Here is an 18675-nt window from a genome sequence, read left to right on the forward strand (position 1 = left end):
TTCACCAAGTGAGCAATCTTCCTGACATCCATTATTTAGAGAAGCTTTCGTGAAATGGCTTTGCATCTGTTACAAACAACTGGCCAGTATGGGGCTTGAACCCATGACCTTGGCGTTATTAGCACCACGGTCTGAGCATCTGAGCTAACCGGCCACGTATATAGTGAGGATCAACTCCATTTATTTTCCAGTGTTCATCTGCACAGGTTGAACAACAGTGGAAGTGCAGTAACAAATATCAACAGTATATAGCTTTAAGTAAAAACTGAAATGCTGGATGTGGTGTACACACAATGAAAAAAAAAACTCCAACAATTGACAAAGACAAAAACAAATCTTAATGTATGAAGTTGCTTTTCTATTCCATATCTCAGGGGTTCAAGACCCCTTGTGCTTTAAACTATCATGTTATTGTTCACAACTTGGAAAGGACACAGGCAATAATAGTTAGAGAACACCAAACAGGTGCATTTAGAATTCAGTCCATGCTGGATATTTCACCAAGTGAGCAATCTTCCTGACATCCATAATTCAGAGAAGCTTTTGTGAAATGGCATTGCCACTGTTACAGAAAAATGGCCAGTATGGGGTTTGAACCCATGACCTTGGCGTTATTAGCACCACGCTCTGACCATCTGAGCTAACCGGCCATTTATAGAGTGAGGATAGACTCCATTTTTTATTCCAGTGATCATTTTGCACAGTGAAAACAACAGTAGAAGTGCAGTACGATTAGGTGAATGAGTCACTATGCGTTTTTTGGATATTTAGTACACATACACATGGTTAAAAAAAAAAAACTTCAATAAAGTAAGATATTTCATAGAACAATCTTTCGGCCAAGTATTTTAATTCAGAGAAGCTTTTATAAATGATTGGATCTCGATGAGTTCAACCTTACATGAGAGAACTAAGACCACGTGGCCTAATGGACAAGGCGTCTGACTTCGAATCAGAAGATCGAGGGTTCGAGTCCCTTCGTGGTTGAAAGTCCCTCAATTTACAAAAATATCTAAAGTGTAGTGCCTTAAGAAAAAACTGAAATGCTATATGTGGTCTACACACAATGACAAATCCTTCACACCAAAACAAGTCATACTGTATGAAGTGCTTTTCTATTCCATATCTCAGGGGTTCAAGACACCTTTTGCTTTAAACTATCATATTATTGTTGTTCACAACTTGGAGAGGATACAGGCAATAATAGTTAGTGAAGAAACAGGTGCAGTTAAAATTCAGTCCATGCTGGATATTTCACCAAGTGAGCAATCTTCCTGACATCCATAATTCAGAGAAGCTTTTGTGAAATGGCATTGCCACTGTTACAGAAAAATGGCCAGTATGGGGTTTGAACCAATGACCTTGGCGTTATTAGCACTACGCTCTGACCATCTGAGCTAACCGGCCATTTATAGAGTGAGGATAGACTCCATTTTTTATTCCAGTGATCATTTTGAACAGGGAAAACAACAGTAGAAGTGCAGTACGATTAGGTGAATGAGTCATTATGCGTTTTTTGGATATTTAGTACACATACACATTGTTAAAAAAAAAAACTTCAATAAAGTAAGATATTTCATAGAACAATCTTTCGGCCAAGTATTTTAATTCAGAGAAGCTTTTATAAATGATTGGATCTCGATGAGTTCAACCTTACATGAGAGAACTAAGACCACGTGGCCTAATGGACAAGGCGTCTGACTTCGAATCAGAAGATTGAGGGTTCGAGTCCCTTCGTGGTTGAAAGTCCCTCAATTTACAAAAATATCTAAAGTGTAGTGCCTTAAGAAAAAACTGAAATGCTATATGTGGTCTACACACAATGACAAATCCTTCACACCAAAACAAGTCATACTGTATGATGTGCTTTTCTATTCCATATCTCAGGGGTTCAAGACACCTTTTGCTTTAAACTATCATATTATTGTTGTTCACAACTTGGAGAGGATACAGGCAATAATAGTTATTGAAGAAACAGGTGCAGTTAGAATTCAGTCCATGCTGGATATTTCACCAAGTGAGCAATCTTCCTGACATCCATTATTTAGAGAAGCTTTCGTGAAATGGCTTTGCATCTGTTACAAACAACTGGCCAGTATGGGGCTTGAACCCATGACCTTGGCGTTATTAGCACCACGCTCTGACCATCTGAGCTAACCGGCCACATATATAGTGAGGATCAACTCCATTTATTTTTCAGTGTTCATCTGCACAGGTTGAACAACAGTGGAAGTGCAGTAACAAATATCAACAGTATAGTGCTTTAAGTAAAAACTGAAATGCTGGATGTCGTGTACACACAATGAAAAAAAAAACTCCAACAATTGACTAAGACAAAAACAAATCTTAATGTATTAAGTTGCTTTTCTATTCCATATCTCAGGGGTTCAAGACCCCTTGTGCTTTAAACTATCATGTTATTGTTCACAACTTGGAAAGGACACAGGCAATAATAGTTAGAGAACACCAAACAGGTGCATTTAGAATTCAGTCCATGCTGGATATTTCACCAAGTGAGCAATCTTCATGACATCCATAATTCAGAGAAGCTTTTGTGAAATGGCATTGCCACTGTTACAGAAAAATGGCCAGTATGGGGTTTGAACCCATGACCTTGGCATTATTAGCACCACGCTCTGACCATCTGAGCTAACCGGCCAACTATATAGTGAGGATCAACTCCATTTATTTTCCAGTGTTCAGCTGCACAGGGTGAACAACAGTGGAAGTGCAGTAACAAATATCAACAGTATATAGCTTTAAGTAAAAACTGAAATGCTGGATGTGGTGTACACACAATGAAAAAAAAAACTCCAACAATTGACTAAGACAAAAACAAATCTTAATGTATGAAGTTGCTTTTCTATTCCATATCTCAGGGGTTCAAGACCCCTTGTGCTTTAAACTATCATGTTATTGTTCACAACTTGGAAAGGACACAGGCAATAATAGTTAGAGAACACCAAACAGGTGCATTTAGAATTCAGTCCATGCTGGATATTTCACCAAGTGAGCAATCTTCCTGACATCCATAATTCAGAGAAGCTTTCGTGAAATGGCTTTGCATCTGTTACAAACAACTGGCCAGTATGGGGCTTGAACCCATGACCTTGGCGTTATTAGCACCACGCTCTGACCATCTGAGCTAACCGGCCACATATATAGTGAGGATCAACTCCATTTATTTTTCAGTGTTCATCTGCACAGGTTGAACAACAGTGGAAGTGCAGTAACAAATATCAACAATATTTGGATATTTCACCAAGTGAGCAATCTTCCTGACATCCATAATTCAGAGAAGCTTTTGTGAAATGGCATTGCCACTGTTACAGAAAAATGGCCAGTATGGGGTTTGAACCAATGACCTTGGCGTTATTAGCACTACGCTCTGACCATCTGAGCTAACCGGCCATTTATGAGTGAGGATAGACTCCATTTTTTATTCCAGTGATCATTTTGCACAGGGAAAACAACAGTAGAAGTGCAGTACGATTAGGTGAATGAGTCATTATGCGTTTTTTGGATATTTAGTACACATACACATTGTTAAAAAAAAAAACTTCAATAAAGTAAGATATTTCATAGAACAATCTTTCGGCCAAGTATTTTAATTCAGAGAAGCTTTTATAAATGATTGGATCTCGATGAGTTCAACCTTACATGAGAGAACTAAGACCACGTGGCCTAATGGACAAGGCGTCTGACTTCGAATCAGAAGATTGAGGGTTCGAGTCCCTTCGTGGTTGAAAGTCCCTCAATTTACAAAAATATCTAAAGTGTAGTGCCTTAAAAAAAAACTGAAATGCTATATGTGGTCTACACACAATGACAAATCCTTCACACCAAAACAAGTCATACTGTATGATGTGCTTTTCTATTCCATATCTCAGGGGTTCAAGACACCTTTTGCTTTAAACTATCATATTATTGTTGTTCACAACTTGGAGAGGATACAGGCAATAATAGTTAGTGAAGAAACAGGTGCAGTAAGAATTCAGTCCATGCTGGATATTTCACCAAGTGAGCAATCTTCCTGACATCCATTACTTAGAGAAGCTTTCGTGAAATGGCTTTGCATCTGTTACAAACAACTGGCCAGTATGGGGCTTGAACCCATGACCTTGGCGTTATTAGCACCACGCTCTGACCATCTGAGCTAACCGGCCACATATATAGTGAGGATCAACTCCATTTATTTTTCAGTGTTCATCTGCACAGGTTGAACAACAGTGGAAGTGCAGTAACAAATATCAACAGTATAGTGCTTTAAGTAAAAACTGAAATGCTGGATGTCGTGTACACACAATGAAAAAAAAAACTCCAACAATTGACTAAGACAAAAACAAATCTTAATGTATTAAGTTGCTTTTCTATTCCATATCTCAGGGGTTCAAGACCCCTTGTGCTTTAAACTATCATGTTATTGTTCACAACTTGGAAAGGACACAGGCAATAATAGTTAGAGAACACCAAACAGGTGCATTCAGAATTCAGTCCATGCTGGATATTTCACCAAGTGAGCAATCTTCCTGACATCCATAATTCAGAGAAGCTTTCGTGAAATGGCTTTGCATCTGTTACAAACAACTGGCCAGTATGGGGCTTGAACCCATGACCTTGGCGTTATTAGCACCACGGTCTGACCATCTGAGCTAACCGGCCACGTATATAGTGAGGATCAACTCCATTTATTTTCCAGTGTTCATCTGCACAGGGTGAACAACAGTGGAAGTGCAGTAACAAATATCAACAGTATATAGCTTTAAGTAAAAACTGAAATGCTGGATGTGGTGTACACACAATGAAAAAAAAAACTCCAACAATTGACAAAGACAAAAACAAATCTTAATGTATGAAGTTGCTTTTCTATTCCATATCTCAGGGGTTCAAGACCCCTTGTGCTTTAAACTATCATGTTATTGTTCACAACTTGGAAAGGACACAGGCAATAATAGTTAGAGAACACCAAACAGGTGCATTTAGAATTCAGTCCATGCTGGATATTTCACCAAGTGAGCAATCTTCCTGACATCCATAATTCAGAGAAGCTTTTGTGAAATGGCATTGCCACTGTTACAGAAAAATGGCCAGTATGGGGTTTGAACCCATGACCTTGGCGTTATTAGCACCACGCTCTGACCATCTGAGCTAACCGGCCATTTATAGAGTGAGGATAGACTCCATTTTTTATTCCAGTGATCATTTTGCACAGTGAAAACAACAGTAGAAGTGCAGTACGATTAGGTGAATGAGTCACTATGCGTTTTTTGGATATTTAGTACACATACACATGGTTAAAAAAAAAAAACTTCAATAAAGTAAGATATTTCATAGAACAATCTTTCGGCCAAGTATTTTAATTCAGAGAAGCTTTTATAAATGATTGGATCTCGATGAGTTCAACCTTACATGAGAGAACTAAGACCACGTGGCCTAATGGACAAGGCGTCTGACTTCGAATCAGAAGATCGAGGGTTCGAGTCCCTTCGTGGTTGAAAGTCCCTCAATTTACAAAAATATCTAAAGTGTAGTGCCTTAAGAAAAAACTGAAATGCTATATGTGGTCTACACACAATGACAAATCCTTCACACCAAAACAAGTCATACTGTATGAAGTGCTTTTCTATTCCATATCTCAGGGGTTCAAGACACCTTTTGCTTTAAACTATCATATTATTGTTGTTCACAACTTGGAGAGGATACAGGCAATAATAGTTAGTGAAGAAACAGGTGCAGTTAAAATTCAGTCCATGCTGGATATTTCACCAAGTGAGCAATCTTCCTGACATCCATAATTCAGAGAAGCTTTTGTGAAATGGCATTGCCACTGTTACAGAAAAATGGCCAGTATGGGGTTTGAACCAATGACCTTGGCGTTATTAGCACTACGCTCTGACCATCTGAGCTAACCGGCCATTTATAGAGTGAGGATAGACTCCATTTTTTATTCCAGTGATCATTTTGCACAGGGAAAACAACAGTAGAAGTGCAGTACGATTAGGTGAATGAGTCATTATGCGTTTTTTGGATATTTAGTACACATACACATTGTTAAAAAAAAAAACTTCAATAAAGTAAGATATTTCATAGAACAATCTTTCGGCCAAGTATTTTAATTCAGAGAAGCTTTTATAAATGATTGGATCTCGATGAGTTCAACCTTACATGAGAGAACTAAGACCACGTGGCCTAATGGACAAGGCGTCTGACTTCGAATCAGAAGATTGAGGGTTCGAGTCCCTTCGTGGTTGAAAGTCCCTCAATTTACAAAAATATCTAAAGTGTAGTGCCTTAAGAAAAAACTGAAATGCTATATGTGGTCTACACACAATGACAAATCCTTCACACCAAAACAAGTCATACTGTATGATGTGCTTTTCTATTCCATATCTCAGGGGTTCAAGACACCTTTTGCTTTAAACTATCATATTATTGTTGTTCACAACTTGGAGAGGATACAGGCACTAATAGTTATTGAAGAAACAGGTGCAGTTAGAATTCAGTCCATGCTGGATATTTCACCAAGTGAGCAATCTTCCTGACATCCATTATTTAGAGAAGCTTTCGTGAAATGGCTTTGCATCTGTTACAAACAACTGGCCAGTATGGGGCTTGAACCCATGACCTTGGCGTTATTAGCACCACGCTCTGACCATCTGAGCTAACCGGCCACGTATATAGTGAGGATCAACTCCATTTATTTTCCAGTGTTCATCTGCACAGGGTGAACAACAGTGGAAGTGCAGTAACAAATATCAACAGTATAGTGCTTTAAGTAAAAACTGAAATGCTGGATGTGGTGTACATACAATGAAAAAAAAAACTCCAACAATTGACTAAGACAAAAACAAATCTTAATGTATGAAGTTGCTTTTCTATTCCATATCTCAGGGGTTCAAGACCCTTTGTGCTTTAAACTATCATGTTATTGTTCACAACTTGGAAAGGACACAGGCAATAATAGTTAGAGAACACCAAACAGGTGCATTTATAATTCAGTCCATGCTGGATATTTCACCAAGTGAGCAATCTTCCTGACATCCATAATTCAGGGAAGCTTTTGTGAAATGGCATTGCCACTGTTACAGAAAAATGGCCAGTATGGGGTTTGAACCCATGACCTTGGCGTTATTAGCACCACGCTCTGACCATCTGAGCTAACCGGCCATTTATAGAGTGAGGATAGACTCCATTTTTTATTCCAGTGATCATTTTGCACAGTGAAAACAACAGTAGAAGTGCAGTACGATTAGGTGAATGAGTCACTATGCGTTTTTTGGATATTTAGTACACATACACATGGTTAAAAAAAAAAAACTTCAATAAAGTAAGATATTTCATAGAACAATCTTTCGGCCAAGTATTTTAATTCAGAGAAGCTTTTATAAATGATTGGATCTCGATGAGTTCAACCTTACATGAGAGAACTAAGACCACGTGGCCTAATGGACAAGGCGTCTGACTTCGAATCAGAAGATTGAGGGTTCGAGTCCCTTCGTGGTTGAAAGTCCCTCAATTTACAAAAATATCTAAAGTGTAGTGCCTTAAGAAAAAACTGAAATGCTATATGTGGTCTACACACAATGACAAATCCTTCACACCAAAACAAGTCATACTGTATGAAGTGCTTTTCTATTCCATATCTCAGGGGTTCAAGACACCTTTTCCTTTAAACTATCATATTATTGTTGTTCACAACTTGGAGAGGATACAGGCAATAATAGTTAGTGAAGAAACAGGTGCATTCAGAATTCAGTCCATGCTGGATATTTCACCAAGTGAGCAATCTTCCTGACATCCATAATTCAGGGAAGCTTTTGTGAAATGGCATTGCCACTGTTACAGAAAAATGGCCAGTATGGGGTTTGAACCCATGACCTTGGCTTTATTAGCACCACGCTCTGACCATCTGAGCTAACCGGCCATTTATAGAGTGAGGATAGACTCCATTTTTTATTCCAGTGATCATTTTGCACAGGGAAAACAACAGTAGAAGTGCAGTACGATTAGGTGTTGTGCAATAGTAGGGGGACTCGACGTTGGCTAATTATCAATAATCATGGAATATGATTATTGAAACAATAAAGATTATTTATTAAACAAAATAATTAGATTATTAATTGAAGATGATCAGTAATCAAATAACAATAAAACCATTAATGAGTAAATAAGGAAGTTCAACAATTAAGAATTATTAAATCACTAATTTGAGAATGATAAAGTTTATTGATTAAGAATAATTAAATAATTAATGTAAACTTTAAGAATAATCAATCAATGAATAACAACTACTAATGAAAAACAAGTAATTATCAATTTAGAAAGTACAAGCTATCAATTAATAATGATAAGGTTATCAACCAAGAATAATGAAATAATTAGTCACAACAATAAAATCGTCAATTTAAGAATGCTACTATCTATATTAATACTCGAGAAGGGGCACCACCCTGGTTACAGGGGCCAACGAGTCAGTCTATAAGTATCAGTCTCATCTGATAAAGTTAAATTAATAATCTCAATAGTTAATATTAGGGATTATATAATAAACGATGAAGGGTTTGAGTTCAAGCACTGGCTATCGTTATCCAACTGTGTTCACATAAACACGTACCAATAATCACAAGATTCAAATACTTTAAGTATAAAAGGGGTTTATTAAAAAGATATAAAAGTCAAAGTTGTTCCAAATGATTCTTCACTTAACACAATCCGCTATCTCCAATACAGTCGCAGCACATTTAGCACAATTGATCACACTGCAATCCTTCTGATAGGGCTGTGTGTGTGTTTGTGTGTGTGTGTGTGTGTGAGTGGGGGGAAGTGTGTGTGTGTGTGAGAGAGAGAGAGGGAAAGGGGGGTCGATGACTCACGAAGTTTAAGAGGGCCGGCTTAACCCTGGGGGTTTGACTACAAAATTGGTGATGTAATATACACCAGGACTACAACTCAAAATGGCGGAGTCGCCTAAGGAATTTAGAGTCCGAATGGAGGGCGGGCCTCGATGTGTATTGCAATCAATGGTCGAAGGACCACGTAACTTAGAGTCAAGATGGTCAAAGATGGCCGACTTAAACACACGTGGGACAAAGGTCGAGGGAGGACAAAGGGGTTCTTTGTCTTAGCTTAGCTTAGCTTTAGCGCCGAATGGCGTCGAGGTGCGTTCAGGCCCTCCTTGATATCAGAATGACTATATGTAATGCGACTATGTGTGTGTGCGTGGGCGAGGATGTGTATGTCGGCGGATGTGAGAGAATACAATAGAGAGAAAGAGAGAAACATATAGTAACACAGATCGGAGATGATCTTAAAAACGCCGTCAGAGGCGATCACACAGTGAGGCCGGCAATCCAGCTACGTAAGAGGTGTCTTTTAACAGATGCACGTCTTCTGTGAGATCGGCCTGACGGAAACACGAATCAAACAGGAAGCGCCGGATCGTCACCGCGCGCTTTTCACAATAAGATCGACACGGCGGTCTTTCTATAAAAGTACAATCATATACAAAAACACGCTAATTATTAAACTAGACTCTGCCCAGACATATGTCTCTTACTTCGTGTTGCTTCGCGGGGTTTCGTGCACGACCGGAGTAGCGCGAATCCCGGAAGGAGGAAGTGGATGATGTCCTGGCCTCGGGCCGCTGATCGCGGAGCCGCTGGGGGCGACGGCGAGATTGCGCTGGGCCGAATCGGAGAGAATGCTTCTCGTTCTCCTTGGCAAGGTCTTTGCCCGTCTCGGAGAGAATGCTTCTCGTTCTCCTTGGCAAGGTCTTTGCCCGTCTGCAGGAAGGAACAACCGTCGCCGGATTGTCCGTGGATGGCGGGGAAAGTGTCTCTGTTCTCGGCCAGTGAGTGAGGGAGAGCTTCTGCCGCGCGCTATTCAGATTAAAAGCTTTAAGTAAAAATAGGATAAAATAAGCTTACGATGTACTAAAAAAGGATAAGTTAAGCTTAAACTGGATTAGAAAAAGTAGCTTTAAACTAAAAGTGAAACTACGAAAAGATAAGTTTAAAATAAACTTATGAAAAATCAAACAGCTGTTAAGTTTGTTTCCTTTGTGTCCTGTGAATCACTGAGAACTAAACTGGAGATGCTAGCTCTAATGTGAGTGGAACTGGAAAGAAATATTTTCGGTGTGTTTGCCCTTAAATAGCACCTTAGAGGTGACTCCCGCCTTCTAGCAGGACTAAGGGTCTTAGGCCAATAGGAAGGTCAGAGTTCAAAATCTGAGGCGCGGCTAGAGACACAGCAGGGGTCATTGACAGTTTCAACTGTAGCCTGCTCCCCCCCCGTACTTTAGGCTGGAGTGGAATCTTCCACCAGTCCTCATTTTATGGTTCTCTGTGGCTGTAGGTCCCAACATCCCCCCTTTTGTCTGGAGAGTGGGACGTTAGTCGCGGTTTTCAGAGCAAACAAGGGTCAACAGTCCAATTATAATCCATGGGATAATCCTTGAGTGAAGTGGGAAAAGTGAAAAGTCAGTTCATTTTACATGAGGTGTTTGTCCTCGGCAGAGAGAGAGCATATATGTCTGGGCAGACGGAGGCATAATCTTGACAGAGTGAGACATTTATGTCTGGGCAGACAGAGGCAAAATCTAGGCAGAGAGACTATCTACTATTTCTAAAAACACAGCACACGATTTCAGTTTCACACCCTCTTCTCGGCAGTAATTGTAACATACCTATGAATTGATACGAAAGGTGAAATGAAAAGAAAGGAAAGGAAAAGGCGCAAGAGAGACAGACAGAAATTTCTTAAATTAGTGGGATGTCTTGGGTAGCCCGGGGAGCTATCTTAGCCTTTCTTTTGGGAATGAAAAGGAGTGAGTCCAATTTCGCTTGGAGTTTCTGAATGTATCTGTGCAGAAAGAAAGCCACACCTATCGTAATAACCCATCCACTAAGGAGCAGTACCAGCGCGACCATGCTAATGGGATGCTCTGTAATTCCTGCTGTCCGATGAAAGTGTCTACCAAATTCGGTGGTAAGTCCAGTTGATCTAACGTGGAACTTTACCTCCCTTGTTCCTTCAGCTAAAAGCTGTTGTTGGATAGCGGTGTCAATTGTGAGGTTGTGACCCTGAAAGGCGTCCATGATCTCAATCTCTGTGTCGTGTCTGTCGGAGTTGAGATGATGGAGGACAATGTCACCAATATGTACAGTGGCCCCTTGAGGAACCACCAAGAACATCGTCTGGTTTAACAGCTTTAGTTTAGTGGATGAATCATGACGGTCATAGGCCATTATGGCTTCAGTGGCGGGTGTGTTAACCAACCATTTGTCACCAGCTCGCTCTACTCTTGTAGGAGTTTCCTCATTCCTGGTGGACATGCTGCCTTGGCACTTTTGTTCTGGGGCATTGGCTCGCAGACCACAGAGGTAATTAGTAACATCCCTGATAAAGGGTGTGCTGGGACAAATCCAATGTATGTCCTTCGTTTTTGTGCACAAACTTAAATTTGGGATGAGATAGAGCGAGGGGTTTTCGTCATGGTAGGCGAGTAATGGTGGTGTTTTAAGGTTAACATGTGTATTTCCCTGCCAGAATCCTACATTGAGAACGGACTTTAGGTGGTACACGTTCTGTTGTTCAATGATGGGTAGGTTGACTATGAATCCTATTTCGAGGTTCTGTGGATCTACTGATATAGGGATTGCACTGCCAAGACTAAATGCCAGGTGTACCTGAGAGGGCTGCACGATCGCAGTGGTAGCTGACTGCAAGATTTCTTCAACAAGATCTAAAGACACTAGATAGGTGGGGATCCTACCGGCACTTAAGCTGTTGATAGTGGAGCCAACTTCTCTTAAGAGGTCCTGCATTAAGTCTTTCACTACCTGAACATATGTTATATCGTCCCTCACGATAACTGACAGAGTGTCTAAGGCATGTCGGGTATTATTTAGGAGAGCAGAGTGGAGGTTGACAGCCAGTACAGTACCCTGGAGCGTTTTTCCCAGGTCCTGTAACTGGTCTTGTTGGAGGTTAAGTCTCTGTTGGATTTCTGGCATTTCGTCGTCTAGTTCACTCATATGCCTTTGGAGTGCACCGACGCTGATCGAGTTGGCTGCTGATAGGCCAATAGAGAAAAGTGATCCGATCGCGGATGCGGCGAGAACTAGGGCCCCTAGGAACCTTTTTGGTCTCTTTTGGTTACTGAAGTCTTTCTCAGTGACCAACAACTTTTGCAGTTGCTCGAGCATATGCCTAGTGGTCTGCTTGGCATGTCCCACTGTATCATGCGTTTGGATTGAACTTAACCTCCCCTCAGTCGCCTGTGGGGGGTAACGGATGTGAAGTCTATACACATCCCAGGGGTCCAGTCGTACGTAGACTCTTTGAGTATAAAGTCCGCAACGCGTGATGAGGAGTCCAGGTGTGTTTTGGAGAACAATCCCGGTTGGCGGGCCTTGCTCAACCACCTGAACCGGTTGAACCATTTGGGGACTGAGGAATATGCCAAGGATCCAAAGGAGCATCATCCTGAAACAAATAAACCCTAGTTAATACTGAAAATGGAATGAAGATTTATATTAATGCATGCTGGTGGGTTGAATTTTACGCATGCGACTATTGATGCTGTGAGTGGTTCAGTGGTTTTCATCTAGGAGTTGGGCTGCCTCCCCCCTTTCTGACGTGGGGTAGGCCTCTGCTCCTGAGATTGGGGAAGGATGGTATGGCTTAAACTGGTTTGAATGGACCCATTTGTACGTGGGGGGTCTTTTCTGTTTCGGGATCCTGATTCGGTATGCTACCGGTGAGAGTTTCCCCACGACCTCAAAGGGACCTATCCAGCTGGGGAGGAATTTCTTGGAGACCCCCACTGGCCTTTGGTGAGAGCCAGCTTGGCTCCTGCATTGGACAGTTGCTTGAGGACATGTCGGATCTCAGTTATGTGTTCCTCAAAGGTTTGGCTCCTCATGAGGATGTCATCCACATAAATGAGATTTCCACGTGTTGCGGCGTCACTCATGTCTTTGTGGAGAAAGATGTTGAACTCGGATGGAGAGTTTGAATATCCGAAAGGACACCGGTTCCAGGTGTACTGGCTACCTCCGAAAGAGAAAGCTAGTTTATATTGGTCGGCTTGGTCTACCTTCATAGTCCAGAATCCATTTGCCACGTCTACGGTGGAGAAGAACGTGGCTCCTTTTACTTTGGCTAGCTCTTGATCAAGGTGAATCATGGGCCAGCGGGACAGGGGGACTTGTTTGTTCAGAGGACGGTAATCGATGGTGAGACGCCATTTTCCGGTTGGTTTTAGCACTGGCCAAATGGGTGAATTGTAAGTTGAATTACATTCCCTGATTATACGTTTCTCTAACAGGGTGTCGAGGATGTCTTGAATGGACTCGTAGGCTGCCAATGGGATTTTGTACTGACGTACGAAGGTCGGAGGTGCGTTTGGATCCGTGGGGATACGCACCATGTGGAGGTCAGTGACTCCACAATCGGTAGAGTCTTTGGAGAAAATTGACTGGAAGTCAAGGAACAGATCCCGGAGCACTTTTCTCTGTGCGTCTGTTGTCAGGGCATCTGCTTTCTCTAGTTGTTGTCTGATCTCAGCCTCGAACCCGGGATATAGTTCTGCAGCCTGTGCATCCCCTGGGCTGTCCTGCCCTGGTTGAGTTGCTAGAGCATACACCATCATGTCCCCTTCTGTCGTCAGGGAGGCTCCACAAATGGCTTCATCTTGCAGTGACTCATGACGCATAACCGTGATCATGTTGGTTGGGAATGTGTGAAGGACTTGATCCACGGCGTCGTCTTTGGCTAGAGAAGGGGGAAGTTCCCCAATGACTGGTATCGTCAGCTCGAAATCGTTGAATGAGCTGTCAATCAACATTCCTATCACTTGGTGTGCTTTTAATTGAACGGGGCAGTGCGTGAGGTTTTTCACAAGCACATACGTCGTTCGGTGGTTCACTTCCAGCAGTGGCGTGCCACAGACTGCCAGGTTGAGTTCCTGGAAGGAGGGCAGCGGTTGGAAGAAGGCCTGCGGACCCGGTAACCTTTGTCCCTTGAGGATTTCAAGTCGGATCGGGGCCCCGGCGGTTCGTGGAGGAATGACCATGTCAACCTCACTGGCGACCTGGCAGGCTTGGGGAATCGTTTGTCCAGAGAGCATCTGGACTGGGTCGTTGGACAGGCAGTATCTCTCGGCGTTGACTTGTGACCACAAAACTTGGTTTATGGTGTCCACTTGTGTTCCAAGTCTGATGAGGAGATCTGCTCCTACCAAGAATGAGAAGGGAAGTTGGGCTACTACGCTCACGAAATGCCAGATCTGTCGTTTTCCGATTCGCACGGAGATAGCGCACACTCCAGTCGCTTTGATAGGGGTCTGTGGTATCTCTGCTGAGAGAAGTCGGTGGCAGCGTCGCACAAAAAGAGGTGGGGGTTCCAGTCTGCACAGATCAGTGTACGTTTCCATACTGATTGCGGATTTCTCGGACCAGAGTGCTACTAGGGTTTTGGAGGTCAGGATGCCGTTTAGGAAAACGTCTTCTTTGATGCGGGGAACGTACAATGACGGGTTCTCATTGTTTAAGGAACATAGGAATGAATCATGGGTTCTGAAAGTGTTTCCTGAATCATGTGGTGGACCGGGCCCACTTGCCGTGGTCCTGATGGGATTCGGGCTGGAGTCCGTTTCTGGAAGGGGCAGGTACATCGGGGAGATTCTGCTGGGTGTCTGGATGGCAGTGATTTGAATGGGAGGACTGGCGTTAGGCTCGAGAGGTTTTGGGTTATCGACTTGAGCCCAAATGCGTCCCTGATGACAGTCGATGAGCGGGGCCAATCGATCCAGCAGGTCCTGACCGATGAGCAGTGGTTCTGTGTCGATGGAACAGATGTAGATGGGATGTGCCAGACTCATCTCTTGGAAGGTGATATCGATCCAGGCACGTTTTGTGATGGGTGACTGGTCCTGAGTGTAGCTGGTGATATTAATGTTGCAGGTTTCAATTTGCAGGGGTTTTCCAAGGGATAACATGGTTGTTTCGACTTGGGAGAAAGTGTTAGCACACATCAGGCTGATTTCCGAGCCTGAATCAAGTAGGGCCAGGGAGCTGAAGCAGCCTCCTATTACCACTGAGGTATATATGCGCTGTGCGTTGCCTTTCTGGACAAGGTCGCCCAAGAAAGTTAAGAAGGGAGCAGTGTCTGTAGTGAAAATTTCAGGGTGTGGTCTAGTGGTGCTTGAGTTTCCCCAACCGACAAAGTACACTCTGGAGGTGGGGATGGCGGACACCTGTTCTAGTCACATTGATGGGGGACCACAGTCTGGATTCTTTGGGGGGCCAGGCGGTGCAGTGGGGATCTTAGAGGCATCTGGTTTCCCTACTGCCTCTGATACCCATCGGCGTATCAGATCTTCCATTTGTGGATGCATCTGTTGATGCCTTTGTGGAGGGAGCTCCTGTTGATTCCAGCGTTCCTGTTGATTCATGGGTCCCTGTTGATTCATGGGTCCCTGTCTCCTCCCATGTTCTTGTTTCTTCCAATTATCCTGCGGATTCCATGGGTCCTGTTTCTTCCAATTATCCTGCGGATTCCATGGGTCCTGTTTCTTCCCATGTTCTTGTGACCTCCCATGTTTGGGATATTTGTTGTCATACTTCTCGTGGCGTCCTCGCTCAGCCCAATCCCTGCCTCTCTGTTGAGAGGTTGTTAGGTGCTGTGACCTCTGGTTGCGGGGCTGGGTTGACCCCTCCCTTCCTTGGTTCCTTCTAGGATCCTGTTGGACGGGTCGACGTTCACGATCCTCTCTCCTGGGGTGTGTTTTGGCCAGAGGTATCTCGTTACCCTCCAGCGCCAGATCCATGTGGGGTTGAGCTTGGATCCCCAGAACCCTGACGTCCTGTTCTTGTCCTTTGTTTTGGCGTGTTCGCGTCTCCCAGGCTAGTTGAGAGTACCTTCTCATCTCTTGCATCGAGTGGTCACCAGCTCTGCAGTGCATGGTAACATCATATCGCACACTATCGTGGAGATTGTGCAGGAACAAGGATTTGAAAGCTGTGTCGTTTTCCAGCCCGGGGGCGTTACGCCCTTGGAAGTACGCCGTTCTCAGACGTCTGTAATATTCCCTCGGAGATTCATTCTTCCTCTGCAGGACAGCAAAGGCACCGAGGGTTGCGGAGGCCTGGTCGGTGAAGAGTGAGTACTCTTCGCGCAGGGCCTGACATAGGTCGAAATAATTGTCTCTGACCTTATGTGACAGAGTTTCCATGAAGGCGTGGACGTTTCTGGCTGTCGTCTTCCAGACTAGCTTCAGCTTTTCTCTGGATGAGGGGTTGGTTATGTCCAAGAGGCAGCGTTCTACCTCACGAAGATAATCGTCCACGTTGGACCCTCGGACGTCGGGATCGAACCGATCGATGTCTTTAGACAGGGACTCGATCTGTCGGGTGCGAATTCCCTGTACCACTGGTGCTTCATGGTGCTCAGAGTCATCCGAATCCGGTTCTTCCTGGTGCTGGTCATAGAAACCATCTTCTTGGCGTGCCTTCAGATTGGTGGACCAGTTCGGATGTGACCCAGAACCAGATCGTTCAGCCGCCTGCGTGGTAGGTGGAGGATGGTTGTTGGCCGGGTTCCTCCCTGATTGTGAATATCCTTCAGCCATCCAGGGCGGCGTTCTTCCGTCGTCCTGATATGGAGCAGGTAAGTTTCGTACAGGGGGAGCCCTTTCTAGAGTGAGTTGATTTCCAACGTCAGCTGGACGGGCGTTCGGTGTTGCCTGATGGTCAAGAGTCACTGTGCTCCTAGGGGTTTCTGCTGGCTCCGTCCTCGCGTTGGCCGGGGTGGATCTCTGATCAACGTTAGTGATAAGCCAGGGTGAATCAGTTTCGGCCACCTGACGTTGGCGTGGCCGTGCTTGCGGTTGCTCTTCTGGTGTCTCTATTTCACTGGCTCCTCCGGAAAGGGTGTCAATTCTTGACCTTGTTTCCATTCCAGAGGGCCACAGACCGTTTCCTATATATCTTGCCTCTCTTTCACTCTGACGTTTGACCTGCTCGCGCAGGTTTTCGCACTCCTGCAGTGCCTGGTCCCATTCTTCACGGGACCTATCAACTTCCTGTTGTAAAGAGGAATTCCTCCCTTGCAAATGGGACTTTTCATTAAGCTCTGCCTGATGTACTGCTTCCATGGCACTGATCTCGTCAGAGTGTTGTTTGGCTTTCATCTGGGATCGGCGGTCGTACAGGATGGCCAGTTGGCCCAGAAGTTTGGTTACTGAGCGTTGGGGGCCAAAAGGGTCTTCCATGTACGTGACTATTTCCTTTATCTTGTCATCGCAGGCACTGACATCGTAACCACTGAACTCACTCACCTCATCAACCGACAGCTTCACCAGATCTGCGACCAAATGTGGCATGTCGTCTGGCCTTGGAGAGGCCTGCGCCCCACTTTGGTCAGAGTTACTCATTGTCTAAGTATTATAAGACAATCAGTGGATTACTTAAACTCGCTGGGATACCAGCAGGTAACAATCTTAAATTGCACTATACGATCAGAAACACGGGTGAGCTCTACCCTGTGTCTATCACGTAACTTTAGGCAGGATAGCTCGGCGGCTCAATCCTCTAGACCTAGTAAGCAACAATTAATCTCAAAATCAAAACTAACATGCAGAAAATCTCCAATCAAAGTTACTAACAACTGAAAATGCGGTCAGCAACCAACCACGGTTACGCAAAGCCCTAATATACCTGCTTGGCAAAGGTTTAAGGGAATCAAAAATAAAATTTTGAAAAGAAAAATAAATCTCTCGAATATTTTTTCTTAACAATCAATTATGATCAATTTTGAAATTTCGGAAAAAGAAGAAAAAAATAAAAATTATTAATTTTGGAAGAAGAAAAAAAAATTAATAAAATTTAAATTTAATAAAAAAAATTAAGTTTATCGAAAAATAAATCTATCGAAAATTAAATTTATTGAAAAATTTAACTATTGAAAAATTAATTTATTGAAAAATTAACTTATTGAAAAAAAAAAATCAGTTTATCGAAAAATTAAATTTATTGAAAAAAATTTATTTATTGAAAAATCAATTTATCGAAAAAAAAATTAAATTCATTGAAAAGTTAATTTATTGGAAAATCAATTTATCGAAAAATTAAACTTATTGAAAAGTTAATTTATTGAAAAATCTATTTATTGAAACAAATTAATCTCTTGAAAATCAACTTATTGAAAAATCAATTTATTGAAAACTAAGTTGGATTATTGTACATAGATATTATGACACAGTTGGAATAAGATAGCCTCACACGGGGCACCATTTATGTTGTGCAATAGTAGGGGGACTCGACGTTGGCTAATTATCAATAATCATGGAATATGATTATTGAAACAATAAAGATTATTTATTAAACAAAATAATTAGATTATTAATTGAAGATGATCAGTAATCAAATAACAATAAAACCATTAATGAGTAAATAAGGAAGTTCAACAATTAAGAATTATTAAATCACTAATTTGAGAATGATAAAGTTTATTGATTAAGAATAATTAAATAATTAATGTAAACTTTAAGAATAATCAATCAATGAATAACAACTACTAATGAAAAACAAGTAATTATCAATTTAGAAAGTACAAGCTATCAATTAATAATGATAAGGTTATCAACCAAGAATAATGAAATAATTAGTC

The 18675-nt window shown here is 42.4% G+C and overlaps 14 non-coding genes across 14 annotated transcripts; 6 read left to right on the forward strand and 8 right to left on the reverse strand.

Annotated features, from left to right (window-relative positions):
- Positions 1-576: 576 nt before the first annotated feature.
- trnai-aau (transfer RNA isoleucine (anticodon AAU)) lies at positions 577-650 on the reverse strand. Its single transcript has one exon. It is a non-coding gene; the product is annotated as a tRNA-Ile (tRNA).
- Positions 651-914: 264 nt separating this feature from the next.
- trnar-ucg (transfer RNA arginine (anticodon UCG)) lies at positions 915-987 on the forward strand. Its single transcript has one exon. It is a non-coding gene; the product is annotated as a tRNA-Arg (tRNA).
- Positions 988-1670: 683 nt separating this feature from the next.
- trnar-ucg (transfer RNA arginine (anticodon UCG)) lies at positions 1671-1743 on the forward strand. The gene has a single exon. It is a non-coding gene; the product is annotated as a tRNA-Arg (tRNA).
- A 346-nt stretch (positions 1744-2089) lies between these two features.
- trnai-aau (transfer RNA isoleucine (anticodon AAU)) lies at positions 2090-2163 on the reverse strand. Its single transcript has one exon. It is a non-coding gene; the product is annotated as a tRNA-Ile (tRNA).
- Positions 2164-2585: 422 nt separating this feature from the next.
- trnai-aau (transfer RNA isoleucine (anticodon AAU)) lies at positions 2586-2659 on the reverse strand. The gene has a single exon. It is a non-coding gene; the product is annotated as a tRNA-Ile (tRNA).
- A 422-nt stretch (positions 2660-3081) lies between these two features.
- Positions 3082-3155, reverse strand: trnai-aau (transfer RNA isoleucine (anticodon AAU)). The gene has a single exon. It is a non-coding gene; the product is annotated as a tRNA-Ile (tRNA).
- A 518-nt stretch (positions 3156-3673) lies between these two features.
- Positions 3674-3746, forward strand: trnar-ucg (transfer RNA arginine (anticodon UCG)). The gene has a single exon. It is a non-coding gene; the product is annotated as a tRNA-Arg (tRNA).
- A 346-nt stretch (positions 3747-4092) lies between these two features.
- Positions 4093-4166, reverse strand: trnai-aau (transfer RNA isoleucine (anticodon AAU)). Its single transcript has one exon. It is a non-coding gene; the product is annotated as a tRNA-Ile (tRNA).
- Positions 4167-5084: 918 nt separating this feature from the next.
- On the reverse strand, positions 5085-5158 carry trnai-aau (transfer RNA isoleucine (anticodon AAU)). The gene has a single exon. It is a non-coding gene; the product is annotated as a tRNA-Ile (tRNA).
- Positions 5159-5422: 264 nt separating this feature from the next.
- On the forward strand, positions 5423-5495 carry trnar-ucg (transfer RNA arginine (anticodon UCG)). Its single transcript has one exon. It is a non-coding gene; the product is annotated as a tRNA-Arg (tRNA).
- Positions 5496-6178: 683 nt separating this feature from the next.
- trnar-ucg (transfer RNA arginine (anticodon UCG)) lies at positions 6179-6251 on the forward strand. Its single transcript has one exon. It is a non-coding gene; the product is annotated as a tRNA-Arg (tRNA).
- A 346-nt stretch (positions 6252-6597) lies between these two features.
- On the reverse strand, positions 6598-6671 carry trnai-aau (transfer RNA isoleucine (anticodon AAU)). The gene has a single exon. It is a non-coding gene; the product is annotated as a tRNA-Ile (tRNA).
- A 422-nt stretch (positions 6672-7093) lies between these two features.
- On the reverse strand, positions 7094-7167 carry trnai-aau (transfer RNA isoleucine (anticodon AAU)). The gene has a single exon. It is a non-coding gene; the product is annotated as a tRNA-Ile (tRNA).
- Positions 7168-7431: 264 nt separating this feature from the next.
- On the forward strand, positions 7432-7504 carry trnar-ucg (transfer RNA arginine (anticodon UCG)). The gene has a single exon. It is a non-coding gene; the product is annotated as a tRNA-Arg (tRNA).
- The last annotated feature ends 11171 nt before the right edge of the window (positions 7505-18675 follow it).

The sequence above is a fragment of the Pleuronectes platessa genome, chromosome 4, assembly GCF_947347685.1.
Source record: "Pleuronectes platessa chromosome 4, fPlePla1.1, whole genome shotgun sequence".
Lineage (NCBI taxonomy): Eukaryota > Metazoa > Chordata > Actinopteri > Pleuronectiformes > Pleuronectidae > Pleuronectes > Pleuronectes platessa.